Source organism: Periophthalmus magnuspinnatus, chromosome 9 (genome assembly GCF_009829125.3).
Source record: "Periophthalmus magnuspinnatus isolate fPerMag1 chromosome 9, fPerMag1.2.pri, whole genome shotgun sequence".
Classification (NCBI taxonomy): domain Eukaryota; kingdom Metazoa; phylum Chordata; class Actinopteri; order Gobiiformes; family Gobiidae; genus Periophthalmus; species Periophthalmus magnuspinnatus.
This window is the reverse complement of record NC_047134.1, coordinates 28294577-28314860: the sequence shown is the minus strand read 5'-3', so window position 1 is coordinate 28314860 and position 20284 is coordinate 28294577. Positions and strand designations below refer to the sequence as shown.

General features: G+C 39.1%; 1 protein-coding gene across 1 annotated transcript in view; it reads right to left on the bottom strand.

Annotated features, from left to right (window-relative positions):
* The window catches only part of grid2 (glutamate receptor, ionotropic, delta 2), an 834579-nt gene that overhangs the window by 666957 nt on the left and 147338 nt on the right, over nucleotides 1-20284 (bottom strand). The gene's annotated exons all lie outside the window — the stretch shown is intronic.

Below are 20284 nucleotides of genomic sequence, written 5' to 3'. Positions count from 1 at the left end.
TTTGTAGTGGTCCGAAGTTAAGCTCTTTTCACAACATTTTTCCTCGAGAGCAAAGCAGAGTTTTGCCATCACAGTAAAGCTAACGACAACTAGCATGCTGACGCGCACTTCCTGATTATCATACAACAGTATTAGTGCTTTCTAATTATACGCAGGCAGTGCACAGTTGGCTTACTTTGACCTCAAGAGCTGCTTATACAATATATCTGCACTGTTTGAGTCACAAATTTTGCTTTAATACATATAAAATCAGGTAAGGGCCCTTTAACAGGCATAAATGAGACACTGGTGATGAAAAAGAGGATGGAGAGGCTGACGGTTCTGCTGCTGTGGTAGAAATGACAACAGTTTTAAATGTCTCGAACAGTCTTGATGTAACGGTACAAGTTCATTAGCATTCACCTTAAGTCATTTTAGCCCTATTATCATCAGAAACAATTTATCGTCCTCTGCGGTAATGGCTTCTGTTGATTTGTGTGCAAACGAGCAGCGCTACACTGAATATTCATATAGGCCGGTATAATACAGCGTTGTCATTATTCAAATTGAAAAATGAATTGTTAATGGAAATACATGCGTGACGTGGGAGGACATACTAATTGCAGTTTTCTTTCTGTGAGACTTGTACATCGGTGAGGACGTTGAATTGGTTGTGTTCAGTCGAGGTCACAACATTGTAGAAAGGCTATAGTTTAAAAATGAGCAGGAGGACAGGCCAAAATTTTATCTGCCAGACTGCAGATTTGTTGAGCTGGTTTATGGTTAATGTCTCGTTCATGTAATACTGGTAGCTACAAGGAATGAACACGGAAACAAGAGTGGAAGTACTTTTTCGCTTCAGAAAAATGCCGTCATTGTTTAAAGTTCATGGAAAATCAACTTTTTTGGAGCTTTCTACCATGTTATAATATTGTTCGCTCATCAAAAACATGTCTGACGAGGTTTTAGATGTCATTTATGCATGTTTGAGTAATTTAGCGATCTCTCCCAGACACTATTTAAACCCTCCTCTCTCTCTTTCTCTCTCTTCCTCTCTCTATCTCTCTTTCCGTTCTCTCTCTCTCCCTCTTTCTAATTTCTCTCTCTCTCCTCTGTCTCCTCTCAGACAAAATACTTCTCTGTCTCTCTCCCTCTCTCTTTCCCTTCTCTCCTGTCTTCTCTCAAACAAAATGCTTCCCCCCCTCTCTCCCGGTCTTTTCTTTCTCTCTCTCTATCCTCTCTCTCTCTCCTTTCTTTATCTCTTTCTCTCCTTTCTGTCTCCTTTCAGACAAAATATTTCCCTCACTCGCTCTCTTTCTCTCTCCTCGCTGTCTCCTCTCAGACAAAATGCTTCCCTCTCTCTCCTTTCTCTCTCTCCCTCTCTTTTCTTTCTCTCCCTACCCTCTCTCTCCTTTCTTTAGCTCTCTTTCTCTCTTCTGTCTCCTCTCAGACAATATGCTTCCCCCTCTCTTTCCTTTCTCTCTCTCTCCTCTCTCTTTTCCCTTCTCTCTCTTTCCAATTTCTCTCTCCCCCTGTTTTTCTCTCTTTCTATCTCTCTCCCCCTCTCTCTTTCCCTTATCTCTCTCTCCTCTCTGTCTCCCCTCAGACAAAATGCTTCCCTTTCTCTCTCTCCCTCTCTCTTTCCCTTCTCTCTCTCTCTCTCTCTCTCTCCTCGGTCGCCTCTCAGACAAAATGCTTCTCTCTCTCTCTCTCTTTCTTTCCCTTCTCTCTCCTCTCTGTCTCCTCTCTTCTCCTTACCTATTTTTACCTAAATATACAAAAGCATGACACAAAACAACACGCAACGACTTCACAAACCTGACGCGATGTGCAGTAGTCTCATTAGCTGATCGTGTTGTGATAGAGGGAGTCATTAAAAAACAAAACAAAACAGAAACTTACACGATTTAGTATATTGTTTTCAATTAATATAACATTTTCAAATCAATAAAAGATATCACGATTATACGACAATTTAACCCGTTTAAAGACGTTATGATTGTCTTTTGCAACACATAATGATAAGATTCAACATTTGTGGGTCATAAATTTGGGTATTTCTTTCAACAACACACTTTTTCTCCTTCTGAAATTATGATCAAACGTAAACGCAGCCTGTTTATTCATTCATACGGCCACTTTTTTGGTAAATTTTCACATTTTTATTTAGCGCTTTTCCACATTTAAGGTCCTCAAAATGCTTCACATCATGGAAACACTCGCCCACTGAAACACACACACACACACACTGTCATACTCAGGCTAAGCGTCTTGCCCAAGGATACAACAACAGCATCCAAACTTCAAATGAGCGGACGCACACTCTACCACCTGCGCTACCGTTGCTTTTATACACAACCTTCATACACACCCGAGGCTCCTGTTTACTGTTTATTGTGAAGGGATTGTGAAGGTTAAATTTCCATCTATTTGTCCCTTAGAAAAAGATAGTAGTTTGAAGAACAAGTGCGTGTAAGAACAGCACTCATGACACGGAAGTAGACGTAATGTGGGGCTATTAACTCAAACGCTACGTGCAGCCCAGGAGGAAAGAGTTCACTAAAACCAGAGTCAGTGTCGATGAAGATAATTTGCACATTTTAAATCGCTTATTCATCTAAAACAACTTAATAAAAGAAATAATTCCACCGATTTCCGCGTTAGAAAGCTGCGGCGTCCAACGGGAGCTGACATCGCCGTAAACATCATCAGCCGTGAAGTTGTCGGTACCAAAATAACAGTACTCCTCCTGTTCGAGGTTACATGTGAGATCAGGACACAAAGCACTTTCGATTGGGACTTCTACGAAAACATCAAGGCAATATGGAGGTTCTCAGAAAAACGATCAATTGAAATATCAGTTTTCTTTTTATGTTATTTTGTGAGCTCTGATTGCGGTCCCATTAAAATAGATGTGTCGTTCTGTATTGGCTTTTGAGAAATAGTTTGTTCACACACAAACGACAGTAAAACTCATAGGAGTTTAAACCAGGACAATATCAGGACTACAGCAGGACTACAGCAGGACTACAGCAGGACTACACCAGGACTACAGCAGGACTACAGCAGGACTACAGCAAGACTACAGCAGGACTACAGCAGGACTACACCAGGACTACAGCAGGACTACGCCAGGACTACGCCAGGACAACAGCAGGACTACAGCAGGACTACAGCAGGACTACAGCAGGACTACAGCACTACAGCAAGACTACAGCAGGACTACAGCAGGACTACAGCAGGACTACAGCAGGACTACAGCAGGACTACAGCACTACAGCAAGACTACAGCAGGACTACAGCAGGACTACAGCAGGACTAAACCAGGACTGAACCAGGACTGAACCAGGACTAAACCAGGACTACACCAGGACTGAACCAGGACTGAACCAGGACTACACCAGGACTACACCAGGACTAAACCAGGACTACACCAGGACTACACCAGGACTACACCAGGACTACACCAGGACTACACCAGGACTAAACCAGGACTAAACAAAGTATTGTTTGTGCATTTTATAATATGGAGATGTTATTGTTTTGCCTACAGTTTTTCCACAGTCTAGCATTAAATCTATCCATTTAGAATTGCTTATTCAATGTTTAACACATGTTTTATTGCTCAGAAATACCTTGGAAAAAACATTCATTCCTACAGTGATTTGTGTCACCTCTCCACAGCCCTAATTAAATTAAGTAAATTGCCTTGCTGGCTCCACCTGTTAAATGTCTTACTGTGGAACATTCATTAATTCAACCATCAGCCCATGCCTCCTATTACTGTTATTACAGCCAATTCATGGGTAGCTTCTGATTATTGTTTTTTCCCATTGAAAACATAAAATACATGATCTAAACTGTCCAATTTATTTCTAGTTTGTGAATAGTAAACTGGGGCAAGGTGATTTAAGTGTCTTGCCCAAGGACACAATAACAATATTCATCTGTGGGAGCTGGAATCACATCGACAACCTGTGGGTCAGTGTATCTGACCGCTCAACCAATGACGTTTATACCGAAAGCAAAAGTTCGATATATTTCTGAAGTAAATATAGACGATAAATGATAATATTAAAACTAATGCCACTGACATAATAACTAAAGAGAAGATTTAAACCACAAAAACTATTTAAAATCTACAAAATTGCAAAGAAAAACCTGAGCTGCAATAAATAAACACGGGAATTAAACACTTTAGTACTTAGTTTGCGTCTGTAATGAGTCAAAGCGAAAAAATAACCCTTTTTTTCCACAAATATCGACCTAAAAACTTTTTTTTTTTTTCCAGTTTCCATATACTAAACGCTAAGTCGATATCGTAATTACCGTGAAGGCCTACCGCCAATCTACGGATCAGTGGATGAACGCTACCAACTCAGCTTCTGTCGCCCCAATTTTGAGTGAATCTGCTCACTGAAAATGCTACGAATAAAAAGGAAATCAATTTTGTATCTGTAACGACTGAAAATAGACAGTAATGTGTCTTCTTTTGATCACAACACTTCACACTGGGTTCTTGAACTACCCTATTTTGCTCACAAGATTATCACTGCTATTTCGAGAACCCCGTGGAGCTCGCTTATATTAGCAGGGTTAAATGTGGCCACAAACATGCTTTAAAACGCACTTTCTACATCAGGCCAGTGCAACACGGTGGACTTTATAAGGAACAGTTTCATATTCAGGCCGCGCGTCTGTGTCTGCGGGGCGCTAACCGATTGAATTATCACATAGCCCAGTCTAATCGCATTACTGTGTTCAAAGAGCATTCACAGAGGCCCAGTGAGGAGCTAGCCCCAGCCTTTGAGAGAGCAGAAATCTGACTGACAGCCCCATTCAAACATGCATGAATTAGCCTGGCTAGCCGGACAAGCACCTCTATCTCACTGCACGCCAAAGGGTCAAGTAAGTGTCTCCTCTCTGTCCATCCAAATCAGCAGCTCCAGGCTTATTGGGCAGTGCATGTGTTACTTTACAAGGTCATCTGGCTTCTCCATTCTGCCCCGCGGGTAGGAGACAGACAGGCATTTACATGGAGAAAGAATGAGTCCAGTGGAAGCGCTAACCATGACTGAAAAGCTGAATAGTTCTTTGTTATAGTGTTGATACGGTGCGGAAATTTCAAACTCGATTTCGATAATAAGGAACAGACTCGATGCTCAGAAAGGATGAGTTTGTCAATTGATCTGAAGGTTATTGGTTCGAATCCCGCTCTTGACATAAACGTCATTAATCAAGAGGACAGATTCGCTCACGCACAGGTTGGCGGTGTGATTCCGGCGCTCACAGATGACTTTTTTTTTCTTTTTTTTTAACCGATTCCGATACCAAGATAATAAAAACATGACAGTAGAACATTTGCAACGTGAAATAATAGTAGTTTAATAATAGGTTTTAACTGTTGCCACATAGTCTACTTTAAATGATGTATATGTATAGAACAGGCTAAATCAGTTTCAGACTAGAAGAAAAAAAAATATTATAAATTGCATGTGAGTATAAGACGCCCCGGCCAATCTAAGAAAAAAACGTGCGACTTATAATCCGGAAAATACGGTAGGTGAAAACCAAGTCTAACCTAGGACTATCCTGGTGGTAAATAGTCACATTTTTATACAGCGCTTTTCCACTTTAATACACACATTAATACACCAATGTATGCAGGACCGACAACCTCAACCAATGAAGATCAAGAACTGGATTCAAACTGCCAATTTTGGGATGAGTAGGCAAACACTCTACCAACTGAGCCACTGTCACCCTGGTCTAGAATTCAGGAAAACCAGGTCCAAAACAAGACATAAGTTACGCCCAATGGAAGCACTAACCATGATCGAATATTTGAATAGTGCGTTGTTATGTATTATTCATGTTTTAACTGTTGTACACTTAGTCTTGGTCTACTTCAAATTATATATATGGACAGAAGAGACTACACTAGGACTAAACCAGGGGTAAATCAAGTCTAAACCAGGTCTACATCAGCTGTCTATGTCTGGAGAGCTAAACCATGCTCCATTTTATTGTCCAAAAACAGGTCAAAACTAGAAATAAGTATTTTTTTTATTTTTTTTATACTGCACAATATGGAAAAATGAGAGTTTACATATATACAATAAAACATAAGGGGTCTTTACCGGTCAAGCTACGTTCCTACTCTCACCTAAGCTCATGAGCTTTGTCACACTGGATGAGCTCGGCGTAGAGTCACTGCTCCTCCACATCGAGAGAACCCTGCTGAGGCGACTTTTATGTAAACATGTGAACTGTGGTGCAAAATAACTGTATAATACTGTACATTTATACTAGCTACTTTCCGATTTATACCAGTGTTACTTGACTTAAATTCAGTCCGAACCAGAACTCAGAACGGCTTTGGGAACGTGAAACAAATCCCCGATTGGACTGATTTCTACAACAGGGAATTAGCCTAATCCTTGTGTATCCTTCAGTGTAAGTGAATGTAACAGTAATCCACAATTCTACTTTATCAGTGCCAAAGCAAGACTTGTATTTACTGCCTTTCAACCACGAAGAGTCCCAGTAGCGCGAGTTTTAATCCACAAACGCACATCTCATTGTTTTATTACCAGATGAGGGTAGAAAATCAGCCTTCTTCTCATTCTTTCCATTAGGACGTGGTGCCAGCTTCGGTTATGGGGTCACTGCTCCCAATAGTGCCGCGCTGTTCCTTTCACACATGCAAATATATGGATCGCTCCGCTGCATAATTTACTCAGCCAGGATCAGTCTGAGCACAATGTAATGAGATGTACATATGTAAAAGCTCAAAGGGCAAAGCCAATCCCCCGTGTGGCATGAGACCAAAGAGAGCAACTCGACACGGATAGGAATATTGGGAAAAGGCTTTTGGGAATCGGAAAGTGGAATTCGGTTTTGAAATCTGATACGGGTCTAATTAGAAAATTCGGCTCGTCAGGATCAGCGCCCTCGGGGTTTTGGACCAAAGTATCTGAGGCCTTGTAGTACTGACGTGTATGGGGTCTGTAGAGTCTGTTCTGAGTATGTTCTACAGTTTAAACTATGCATTATATAAGCGCACTGCGGAGTGAGGGAATTGGGACTGGAACGAGACCATAGAGCAACAATCATACACTTTCTAGCCCCTTTCAAATGCAGAAGAGTTATTCAGTTATTTGTCTATTGATTCCGCAGAAATCCGTGCCGTTTCTCAGCTCTCTGTGTTATTTCTTTCCCCCATCATAAAAAAAGACTTCTTTGAAAGATCCATCCATTTTCTTCCGCTTATCCGGAGACAGGTCACGGGGGCAGCAGCCTAAGCAGGGACTCCCAGCATTCTCTCATCCCAGACACTTCCTCCAGCTCCTTTGGTGACACCCCAGGCCAGCCGAGAGACGTGTGTTTTATATTGCACCAAACAAAAAACATTTGAAGTCATGCTGTCTTGCCTCTCCACAGACTTGACTTCTTGTCTCTGTTAATCTCCATGGAAATATTACTGTTTTTTACAGGAATATCCTACGAAATGTCATAAAACGTCCTTGAAATTAAAGTTGTGAGATGAGGAAAAAAGATTAAATATGCATGATTTCATAAAGATTGGTTAAACTACACAGGTAAACTTAATTACACTTAATACAGCATGAACAAAGTCTTGTTCATTATGAATAAATTGTTTATTAGTCAAGTAACTACATCCTTAAGGGGTTAGGAGTTACATTCATTAAAGTAAGTCTGAATCATTCTTGGTAAAACTGTTCATTATTACCAGTGGTGGAAGAAGTGATCAATTTGTGTTACTTAAGTACAAATACCAGCAAAAAAATACTCAAGTAAAGGTAAAAGTATCACCTAAAAAATCTACCTAAGTAAAAGTACTAAAGTACCCATTTAAAAATACACTTAAAGAGTTAAAAGTAAAAGTATTTCACACAGATTTTAAGGTTTAACAAAGCTTCAAATGTAGGTATTTTAATACAGATTTGTGCTGAATTTTGTTCAACAGAAACAACTGAACTGATTTTTTTTTTTTTCTAGCTGGTTTTAATAGTAAATTTTTGTTTCCTCAAACTACAACCATGATAAAAATAAACCCTTAGCCTTTTTCAGCATGTCTCAAACAATAATAAAAAATACTTTACTTATCAGACAAGTCCAAAAATGTTGTGGAGTAGAAAGTACAAAGTATCCACTTTTACTTATTTTACTTATTTAAGCACAGTACTTTACTACTTATACTTTGGTACGTTCCTTCATTGTACATTACTTAAAGGTCCCATATTACACAACATTGACTCTTGTGAGCTTTAAGACATGTTATAATGTTGCTACCTCCTCAAAAACATACTTGAAGTTGTGTTTTGTTTCATTCACACCTGTGAGTAATCCTTTATTATTACTCTCTGCACCTCCAAAGCTCAAAATACTCCGTTCCACCTTGTGATGTCATGAAGCTGTAGTTTTCAAGTTAACATTTACCTTTTACCTTTAGTTCAGTACAGATTAGAAATTCCAGGGCTGAAATTATCCAAATGATTTTAATGAACATGTATGGAGTTTAAAAACACAACGGAGGACTTCCTGTATTACCACATGACATCACAAGGTGGAACAGAGTGTTTTCTGTTTAAGAGAAGAACTCAGCCTAAATGTGCAAGGTTTGTGTTTTGATGAGAAAACAGCTTAATATGGGCCTTGGTTTCTTCGTGCTTTTAAGTCTTATTAGAATCTTATTATAAACTCCTAGCAAAGCATTTGTCAACTACAGCTAATGCTAACGACTAAAAAAAATAATAAAAATGACAAAGGAGGACACGTACACCTCACAAAACACAACGCCCTATGTCCGAGCGGCACTTTCATCAAACTCTACACCTTCCATTTCACAGTAATGAGAAACAATAACTCAAATACTAAAACCTCGCCGTGTATTTCCACCATTAGAATCTCGCTGAATTACATATTTCATAGTAAGTGAAATTGGCTTGAAATGGGAGTGTAAAGTGACAGTTCTTTTAAGGCGGTATTACACTTATGAGTTATGGCGAAGAACGCTTTCGGATGAGTCCATGATTTGGTCTATTAAAGAGAACGTCTCCTGCATATCCGGAGATCCATACATCATATCCATCCATCTGGTGCCTCCTTAAACACGCCAAGGCTTTAGATAGAAACACTTCATAGAATCGGCTCCCGTGCTCATAACATTATATAAGCAAGAACTGAGTGCCTCATTGATTTTTACTACTTTCTGCAAATTACACGGCTATTTCTTTAATCAAACGTACTAACCGTATTTCGTCAGGAAAGTGCGTCATGTGCACTGGACTGGAGGGTAGTAGTTGGGTTTGCAGCCTTTGCTTTAGAGAGCAAAAGCCAGCCAAGCAAATCAATGAAGTATTATTAACTAAAGTGAGAAAGTCCATATGCGACTGGCCATTGTTCTCAAGGAGCCAACAAGATGGAGTCAGAAATACTTGTACTTTTCTGCAAAGTATGAGTGAAAGAAAATCTCATCTTCAAACCTACGATACCGTGTCACATTAATTAGAATTTGATCTAAAGAAATAAGCTAATGAGTAAAGTGCAAGTGATAGATTAAAGTGCTCACATTACACATAGATATCCTGATTTTTGCCTTTTTGTCTAATGTTGTGTTGAAGGTTACAACTAAAATTAAATATCTTGGGCGTATCATCACTGCAGACATGGCAGATGACGAGGATATTTACTGACAGTGCAGGATGTTGTACGCTCAAGCTAATACTCTTATGTTCAAGTTTGGTTCATGTTCTGATGATGTAAAGTTGATGTTGTTTAAATAATATTGTGCACCATTATACACTGCACATCTCTGGACTCATTACACAAAAGTCTCCAAAAGGTTGCAGGTGGCTTATAATGACGCTTTTCGGGCGGTCTTGAGGAGGTCGCGATGGACTAGTGTGACTTTCCAAGCTGTACTAAGAACTTTAATGTAATGTTTTATTTGCAGGGCGAATAAGTCAGAAAATTAAATAATAATGTCACTCATAAACATAAGATTCAGTGCAATTCGCTTTCAGTCCAGGATGTGGAGACACTGGTATGGGTGTCTTTTTAAAAATGTAGATGTTTACCGTTTGTATCGTCACTGTCCCTGTCTGTTTTTAAAAATGGACTATGAATGCAAAAATAAAGATGAAATGAATATGTTATAATGTTGTTTCCTCATCAAATCCTACATATTCAGGCTGAGTTATTCTCTCAAGCAGAAAACACGCTGTTCCACCTGGTGATGTCATGTGGTGATACTGTTTTTAAACTCCATACATCTTCACTAGAATCATTTGGATAATTTCAGCCCTGGTATTGCCAAATCTTTCATGAACTAAAGGTAAAATGTAGTTGTTTACTTGAAAACTACACCTTCATGACATCACAAGGTGGAAAGGAGCATTTTAAGCTTTGCAGATGTAGACAGACTGATATTAAAGAGTCACTCAAACATGTGTGAATGAAATAAAACACAACTCCAGGTGTGTTGTATACAGTATAAGCAGCTCTTGAGGTTAAAATAAGTCTGCTGTGTACTAAAAAGTATTTTATGTTCGATAATCACGACGTGCACAGTTAGCATTCTGGTTGGTGTGACAGTAAACTCTGCTCCGATCTCTGAAAGTTGGTTAAAGTTGGTCAAGGATCAGTTGTCTGACCGTTTAAACATGTATTTTATAGGAAGACCAGGGAAAATCTTTGTTAAAATCTTAAATACGATGATGTTTTAGTGAAATGTGTAGCTTAATCTGTCGTACTGCATTTCCATATGGGACATGAGCACATATTTGTTTCTTGGACATTGACTTTATGGTCTGGGATTGTGATTGACCTTAGATATAGTCTCTACTTATCCCTTACATTTATTTTTGTTAAGTTGTAAATATGAAAACTTCAACGTGGATCTAAACACTTAAACTCTGCCCACAAACACATTTCATATTTCAAACTGGGCAGTACGTGGAGGACTAAAAAAAAAAAAAAAAGGGGAAAAGTTAGAGAGGAGGGGCAGGGTCTGGATGTATAAGGAACAGTGTGATTGGTCTAACAGGTGTCCACACATCAAACTCCGCCCTTGTAGCCAGGTGTTTGTAACAGAAACACCTGGCAGTCTGTTGTGATGTCACCAACTACTTGAAATTGCAGAGGCCACTGGGGGCAGCACACACTTGACCAGAAAGCTGCAAATCTATCTACTTTTCAGCTGCCAAAAATTGACTAGGAACAGTTATAAGACTAAAACGCTATATGCACAGTTTAGGAGCAAAAAAGTGGATTCAGTGTCAGCAAAAACTATGATAGAATATTTAAGGTGACTTCATTAACACAAAAAATAGGTTTTGCATCAGAAAGGGCTTTTCATTTTTCACACATATTTGTTTACTCCTCCATTCTAATTTTAAAAAGAGAAGTGTCAATGTCCCGTGAAGCCTCCTGTGATTCAGTGTTAGAGTAAACTTTTCCCCTTCACTTCCTTTGGCCTTCTCTCTCTCTCGTCTCTCTTTTAATCTCTCTCTCTCTTTCCCTCTCTGACTGTCTCTCTCTCTCTGGTTCTCTCTTTCTTTCTCTCTCCCTGTCTCTCTATCTCTGTCTGTCTCTGAGTCTCATTGTTAATCGCTTTCTGTCTCTCTCTCTCTCACGCTGTCTCAATCTCTCTATCTGTCTCCGATTCTCTCTTTCTTAATCACTTTCTCTTTCTGTCTCTGTATCGCTGTCTCAGTCTCTCTGTCTGTCTCTCTCTGTATCTCTCCCTCTGTCTCTCTGACTCTTTCTTTCTTAATCACCTTCTCTTTCTGTCTCTCTGCCACAATCTCTCTGTCTGTCTGTCTCTCTCTGACTCTTTATTAATGACTTTCTCTCTGTCTCTCTCTCTTTCTTAATCACTTTCTCTCTGTGTCTCTCTCTCTCTGACTCTGTCTTTCTTAATCACTTTCTCTCTGTCACTCTCTCTGACACTCTTTCTTAATCACTTTCTCTTTCTGTGTCTCTGTCTGTCTCTCTCCCTTTCTTAATGACTTTCTCTCTCTGTATCTGTGTCACTGTCTTAGTCTCTCCGTCTGTCTGTCTGTGTCTCTCTCCGACTCTCTCTTACTCATTTTTTCTGTCTCTCTGTCTCTTTCCTAATCATTTTCTCTCTCTCTCTCTCTCTCTCTGTCTCTCTCTCTCTGTCTCTCTGTCGCTCTCTATCTGTCTCAGTCTCTCTGTCTCTCTCTCTCTCTCTGTCTCAGTCTCTCTGTGGGGAAGCCAGACCTCCTGCTCCACAGAGAAAAGAACTTGTCAACTGCACAGCGAGCTTCTGTTTATGCTTTTGTCCAGCAGCCAGCCAAAGACTAACTATTTAATAATACGCAGGCGTCCCCGGAGATCCTGTGTGTGTACTACTTTGTGTGCGTGTATGTACTAGTGTGTGCGTGCTAGTATCGATCCTAGCCGCGCAGGTCTGACGGGGTAATTGCCTTTTAACAGTAAGTCATGAGTGAAGGACGCTGTAGGGACCTGTCATAAATAAACGCGGAAAAAGCGAAACTACTGTGGAGATACAAAAAAGATAGAGAGAGGAACAATATGCCAAGGTCTGCTTTGAACATGACTGACTAGTAGCAATTTGAATACACAATGGAAAAATCACAGCTCATAACAACACAACAACATAGCAGCTTTCATTCGGTGCTTACAAAGACGACGGGTCACGTTTTCCAATTACAAGTGACCTAGTATACACAAAAGATGGTTAATTTAATACAGCTGCATGGGTTGGGGTGGTATACATAACTAAATGGATGAAGTACATAAAAAATAAAAAAGACTATTCAGAAAACAGGCTGAGAGGCTATAGCGCAGTCGCCTCCAGTGGTGGAAGGAAATGAAGTAAAAGTAGTAAAGTACTGTACTTAAGTAGGATTTTTAGGTATTTGTACTTAAAGTCAATTGTACAGTGGATATTTTTTACTTTGCTCCATTTGAGAGCAGGTATCTGTACTTTCTACTTCATAAAATGTTTAACTGGACTGAAAAGTTAAAAGTACTTTTCATATGATTTAAGGATTTTTTTTTTCAACTATGTTCGCGAAAAAGGACAAAAATGAAGGAATGGATTTGTATTGCTTCTGTTGACTCATTTTGAATCCATATCACTACATTTAAAAGTTTAACAAATTAACAATATGTGAAATATTTACTCTTTAAAGTACAATTTTAAACAGATATTAAATACTTTTACTTCAGTGGATTTTTTTTTTTTTTTTCATGTGGTGCTTTTACTTGAGCAGCCTTTTACTTCAGTACCTGTACTTTTGCTTAAGCAACAAAACTGAGTACTCACTTCACAGCAAGAAGGTCCCCATATGGGTTTCTCTTGGATATATAACCCAAAGCACCTTAGTTCAAATCCTTAAGGGTCGCCACAGTGTTCCTTACCCCAGAATTGAATGGGTCAAATGCAGAGAACCAATTTATCAATGGGGACAATAAAGTATAACAGTAGTGGTGAATCCAAATGCAGAGTTTTGCCGCGACAGTGAAGCTAAAAACAGTTAGCATGCTACTGCACACTTCCTTATTCTCTCCAAAAAAAAACACGAGGCGGACTTATTTTGACATCAAGAGCTGCTTAAACATATACGAGTACAGGGTCTTTGAATGGATTTGATGAATCTTGGCTAAGACCCAATAGGTAAGTCTGACGTGAGAGAATGATTGGTTGAGGCAAACATGTCCCTTATGCCTGTACACTTTTTGGGGTGAAGAGGAGATAGAGAGGCTAAGGAAGCTGATGGTTTTGCTGTTAAACCAAGGTCTACATTTTTTAACAGACACTTATTGAAAATGCAATCTGAAAAGTTTGTTGGTTGAATAAACCTATAGGTCTTAAATGGTAGTTGGAAGAAAAAAGTTAGTTCACGATAGCTTGGATGTGATTGGTTGAGAGGCAAAGCAAAGTGAATACAGTCATAGTACGTTGCATTGCTATTATGTCGTTTACTTAACTACTGAATTTATTTTATTTTGTCATTTATATATTTATATATTTTTGGGTGCAACAGAAATCCTATGTGCTGTGGGTGTTATACGTTTTTAGGATTTTTTTTTTGGTGCATTTCAAAATATTCAAACTAGTCAAACCTTTCCACAGTAGATCTAAAGTTAAAAGTCTGTATTGCTTATGTTCAGGAAAATTATATTGAAAGACATTTTTTGGATGATGTTTTATTAAGATTATTAAGATTTAACATGTTTACGGAATCAGATTTATTTCAGTGACACAGGCAAAACGAAGGAGCTATCATCTGTCATTCTCACATTTCTCTTACCTCAGAGTTTAGTGCTTTGCTCATTGATTCTACAGAAATTTGCAGTATTTTTCAGTCCCTTGTGATTTGGTTTTTTTTTATGTTTCTTTTTTCCTTGTAAGTAGCCATATTTCTTTTGATACGAACAGACCACGCGTGTCCCTGATTGGCTAATCCAACTGTCAGTCACACACATCTGAATTCAGGGAGATTCACCAAGGACCACTCACATGTTCGTAAAGTATTGAAGAAGTGTGTAGTGCAGTGAAAAATTAACTGAATGAACCATCCACTACAAATTTCCCTACTAGTCAAAGCTTTCAAACGTAGATGTATCATGGGACAGTGTGTAGCAACAGCATGACCAATGTGCTTACATGAAAGCCTCGGGTCCTCTTTAAAAACCACTTCAACATGCTAATACCATGCGTGTGCCCACTCCATGGAGCCGTCACAGGAGGGGGGCACTTGAATGCACCGCTTTGAACTTTCAATCACCCTCTGGACATTGGCCCATTCATCTTTTGACAGAATACCTCTCTGAGACGTTATTCTCACCTGAAAAACAAGATTGGTCTAATGGTTAGCGCCTGGTGACAAGGTGTTTCAAAATGTATTTTCGAAGTGAGATCGACTTTAAGCTAAGAAAAGCAAGGGTAGTTGTTACATGGGAATTTAACGTGACAGGTTAGACTGCTTATTTCACTAAAATAGAGTTACAACCATTCTATATGAAGAGGGGCTACTTATCTTCTACGGGGTATTAACCGTGCATAACATTTAGATCACCGTGTTACCTTTTATTGCACTGAAACCGCTATATTCGCCGTTCTAAGATGTTTTATTAGCTGCGACTTCATTTTTGGCGCCGAGTCTCCCCGCCCATTTCTCTCTGCGCTAGAATCAGGGTGCATCCCGCTAATTAAACTACTGCACATCGCATCAGGTTTGTGAAGTTGTAGTGTATAGTTTTGTGTCAGGATTTGGGTTGGGTTTTTTTGTGTGTTCTGTGCTGTCTTCCCCCCTCCCTTCTGTATCTGTACCTGGAGCTGGGCGGAGTCTGAATCTTTGGTCTCCCATCAGTCTTTGCAACAGTTTTGTATCCAGTTTTTGTACATTTATGAAGGATTGTCACGTAGGAGCAGGGGTGACGTAGGCTTGTGCCTTGAGCCGGTTGTGGCAGCAGATGTGATATACATAGAGGTAATTCTTTTCTATTCTGTTACCTATAGCAACCATTGTATAAACTTATCTAATTTACACAGTAGTTATGATTAGACTGGGCGTAGCAGCACGTTCGCTCATTGTATGTCAAAGCGAACAGTCGCTTTTATTTAAATTGGAAAAAATAAAATAACCAAATTAATTGAAATAAAGACTAGCAATTAGTTTTTATATGTAGAGTACTTCAGTTTGTGGTGTTGGTTTTAATATGTATTAACTGAGACACAAACATCTCTCTTTCTAAACACAGTATCCTCCGGTGAAGGATTTATTTTATTTGTGTAGTTTTTAACATGTTTTCAGTGGCATCCACCTGCAGCTCCCTGTCCACTCCCTCATCTTTAAATATTTATTCATTCATTCACGATATTCTGTATTATAACTCACTACTACTTTCTGTATTTTCATACTTTTCTGCTAAACTTTTTCTTCAAACAGCTTAAATGATATAAAACGATAATAAATATTTACCACAAGTACTTTCCCACCAAACCAAGTCATAATTACAAAAACCTGATTGGAGAAGGTATTTAAAATTCAGGGTGTTTTCAGATCTGATGGTTAATCAGGTGTTAATTAAAAGAGTGAGTGCTGGATTACAAATGGACAAGGTCAAAGCAGAAAATGTGATATGTGAAATGTATGATATAGTAATATGCATAGCGCCCATCGGGGTATATGTTGTCACCCTAAAGATATAGGCGATTTAATTAACTATTCTGTAACCTCTGAGGACTTGGGATGTCAGACTGGAGGCAGATCATTAAAAAGCTCAGCCCTCACAGATAAAATGTCCTCCAGGTGAAATGAAGGGACTTATAGTTAGCGTGCACAAGGATGGCCCTGAGATATACAACCAAGAGAGACTTGGAAATGCATGGAGAAAGTGTGAGGACGATGTGCAATGGATGCATTTGGGACCAGTAGTGGAACATAACAAAGTAAAAGTAGTAAAGTGTTGTACTTAAGTATACATTTTAGTTATCTGCACTTAAGTAGATTTTAATGTACTTTTTGGTGTTCACTATATGCACTTTAAATTGCACTTCCACTTTAATAGCACACAGCACTTCGAACATTATTTGCATTTTAAAAAAAGACACTTGCACAAACGGATTTTAAAATGTTATTTAACTTGTCTGATTTTACCCAGTTTTAGATCTGGAGGCACAGTGACACTTTAATTGAAGCTGCGTGCCTTGGAGGGGAAAGAGGACAAACTTAGTTAACAGCTAATTAATAAAATTGGATATGTGTAATATTAGTGCAATGTTTATTTGAGAATGTTTTTAAGTGTTTGTGTGCAGTGTGTAATTTGTGGTGCTTTTAGTGAAATAGTGTTTTAAAAATATTTAACTTACCACCTCTGTCCTTGTGTCCAGGTATCAAAGAGGTCCCTGGGGAAACGAGCTCCCTTAAAAAGGTTCCGGGGCAGAACCAAGACAGGAAATGTGTAGGGGAAGCATGTTAGGCTTTTGAAATGGTTTATGGCTTTTAAGTATATTTGGTGTTTGATTTCAGGGTGTATGTCTTTAATATGTATAAAGTTTGGTTTGGTTTATGGGTTTTTGGTTTTATGGAGGTTGGGGTCTTAAAGAGCTAATGTTTTTTTTTTTTTTTAAACACCCCTATTAATTAACAGTAGTCTAATCCAGTTAGTGGGACAGGATAAAAGGCGCCTGAAACAATCATACCATGTTCTGCTGCTGGAGGAGATGCTGCTCCTCTAACTGCCATTTGCACAAAGCATGTTGCACTTGGATGAAAAAAAGAAAGAAAAATTGTGGACCACACCCATGCTGCTGCCTTCTGTCCCACATCCTACCGCTAACGGCCAGCCTACGTTAGTCATTTGAGAGCAGACATCTGTACTTTCTACTCCACTACATTTTTGAGCTGGACTGAAAAGTAAAAGTATTTGTATTGCAATCTGAAAAGGCTGAGGGCTTTATTTTCTGTATCCAAATCACTACTTTTGGCGCTTTATTAGCTCTCAAAATCTGCGCACCATACTTTTACTTTTCACTCTTTAAGTGCATTTTAAAATGTAGATATTTACAACCAAAAATAAGTCCAATTCCAAATCCAAACCACTGCGTCTGAACCGCTCCACCAGAAACTATCCAATTCCTTGAACATTCCAGGTGGGACTGACTGCAGAGTAGTTTACACATGTGCGCCTCGTGTCCCCGTGCATCTGCCGGGGACTCCTATGCTGTGAGGAGGTGGTAATTACAACTCAGAAAACACAACCGCAGTCCTCACCACTGCCTAATGTACTGGTTAAATGAGCGCTCGTGGAGACAATGGGACCCCCTTGTATATGCCTGTTGCACTGGATAATGCTATGTGAATCTCCCACTATGTTTACCAATGTAGAAGTCTGTTTACGCTCTTCACCGCGGGGCACATCATCTTTACTGCATGTTGGTGCAATAAAGAGACGCCTCATGACCGGCCTAGTGATCCGATGGCCTGTTTTACCAACGTGGTCCATTTTCTGTTGTTGGTTCAATCGTATTTTTTACTCTGTGCTAAAAGTTATACAAACATGGTGTAATCACAGCCTGTATAAAGAAATAGACTTAGAGAGTGTGACGTTACCCATAGCGTTCGGCTCCGGTCAAATGAAGCTCCTCGAGGCTAGCAGTTATAGCGGCAAATTTGGAGTTTCATATTTGGAATTCTGACAGCAAGAATCATAGCAACCAAACAGCCAATCCGGAGTGAGGTTGTTGAAGGTAACACTTCTTCCTGGTTGCACTGCTGGTTTAGCAGGGAGCGGGTGCTTAAGCAATGTTGTCAATCCAACTTGTTGCTAATGCTAGCAGGAACAACCTCTGCAAAAGAGGATGCCTGATTTGACTGTTATTAATGTTCATATCTTGATTTACGGACGCAATGGCGAAATAAAAATATCAGGATCATGTAGAGCGGGACGATACGAACATTTTAAGAGCAAAATAACGTGTCTGACAGCAGCAGTTACAGAAAGAAGCGCGATAGTCTTTGGAGCCAGAGTCGATGGAGACGTAAGCGCGCACATGCTCACTTTTAATTTGGAAAGTGCCGCTAGCAGGTTAGCTATGTTCATTTATATATACAGTTTATGGGGTTTAATAAATACACATATTGTTGACATTGTAAGTAGACTTATGAACAAAAAATGAAATGTAAATGGTTTCGGTAACACATCCATTTAGGGACAACATATCAGTGGTAACTGGGATGTTAGTAGTTATTATTTTTGAGATACTTTGCAGTGACATCACGCTGGAGATGTTTTATATGTACATCTATAGAGGAATACTCAGCCGTTGTCACGGTAACACAAGGTAAATTTTAATATGAAAAGGCAAGAATATATACAAAATCAGGAATCATGAGCCTGTGAGTATTCATGTTAGTAATTAATGTGTTACCGTGTATTCTGTTCTGAATATGAAGTTCTACCAGTTTAGATGTGTATGTAAATAATATTGTTTACTTTATTTGGAAAATTTTGGTGAAATTTTGCTTCCTGGTTTGAATTGGCAGCAGATGTGACCTAACTAGAGATGATTCCATAACGGTTACCTTCAGCCATAGTGTAAACATTGCCCGTGCTTGTCTAATTTACACAATAGTTATTTTTTGATGAATAGAAGTTTATGACACATTATATTGTTATATGTCATAAAAATGTTTCCTTGTGCATAAAGTGCAGTAGCATTTGGACGGACTTTTTTCCATATAAAGGTCATATTTAAGGTTGAGGACAGGAGTGCACCACTGGACCATTTAATTTGTATATTCTAGCTGAAATGAGATGTGGACATGTGCGGCGGCCATACTGAAATCAGTGACCTTGTGTGTGTGTGTGTGTGTGTGTGTGTGTGTGTGTGTCTGGGTGTGTGTTGGGTGCACAAAGCATGGCTCAGACCCGTGTGTATTTTGTGAGCAGGTAAATGCATTTGGGCTGGATGCTGGGGACAACCTTCACTCCCCTGTTTACCTATGCATGAGGTCAGACCCGCGCTGCAATCAGTTTAGACCGCTGCCTCCAAATGCATCACTTGCACCTTCAGAGGGAAATGTTATCTGATTTTGCTTTTGGCTGAGTGATTGGAAAATATTTTAGTACTTGTTTCTTTCTTTCTTTTTTTTTTTTTTTTGTATCCATTTATTTTGCTGTTGGACAATACAATTTGTTCCTTTTTTTGTTTATCAAAAAAAATGTCACAAATTTGAATGGTGAGAAGTAAAGGTGACAATGGTGAGAAGTAAAGGTGACATAGTGCCTCACAGAAAGAAGGTTTGGGGTTCGATTCCCGGGCTATAGACCGCATGAAAAATATACATACCGCTTTGGCCTGTTAGTAAACAAACCGCTGAATCGAAAACTTTATATTTTACTTGCAATTGTTTCTTAAATAGTGGTCTGTCGGGTAAAACTTTGCATTGGTGTAAAAGACTGAACTGGAAAACAGGAAGTAGTTTTCGTGACCTTTAACTAGACTTATGATAAGCTAAACATTTACAATGTTGTTCCAAATGAAAAAGTATCACCTTTATGGTCTTATAACTGAAGGGGAAATAAATAAGGGGAAATTAAATATGAAATATATGAAAGAAAACAAGTCAAGTAAATTTTCTTACAGGTATTACAAACACAACACCACCGTCTAGAGGTGAAGCAAGTGAACTGTAACATGTATAATCAACCGTTACTTAACATATGTAAACACGTCTATGAAGCATAGACAGCAAACTGAATAAGTGTCTTGTGTGTT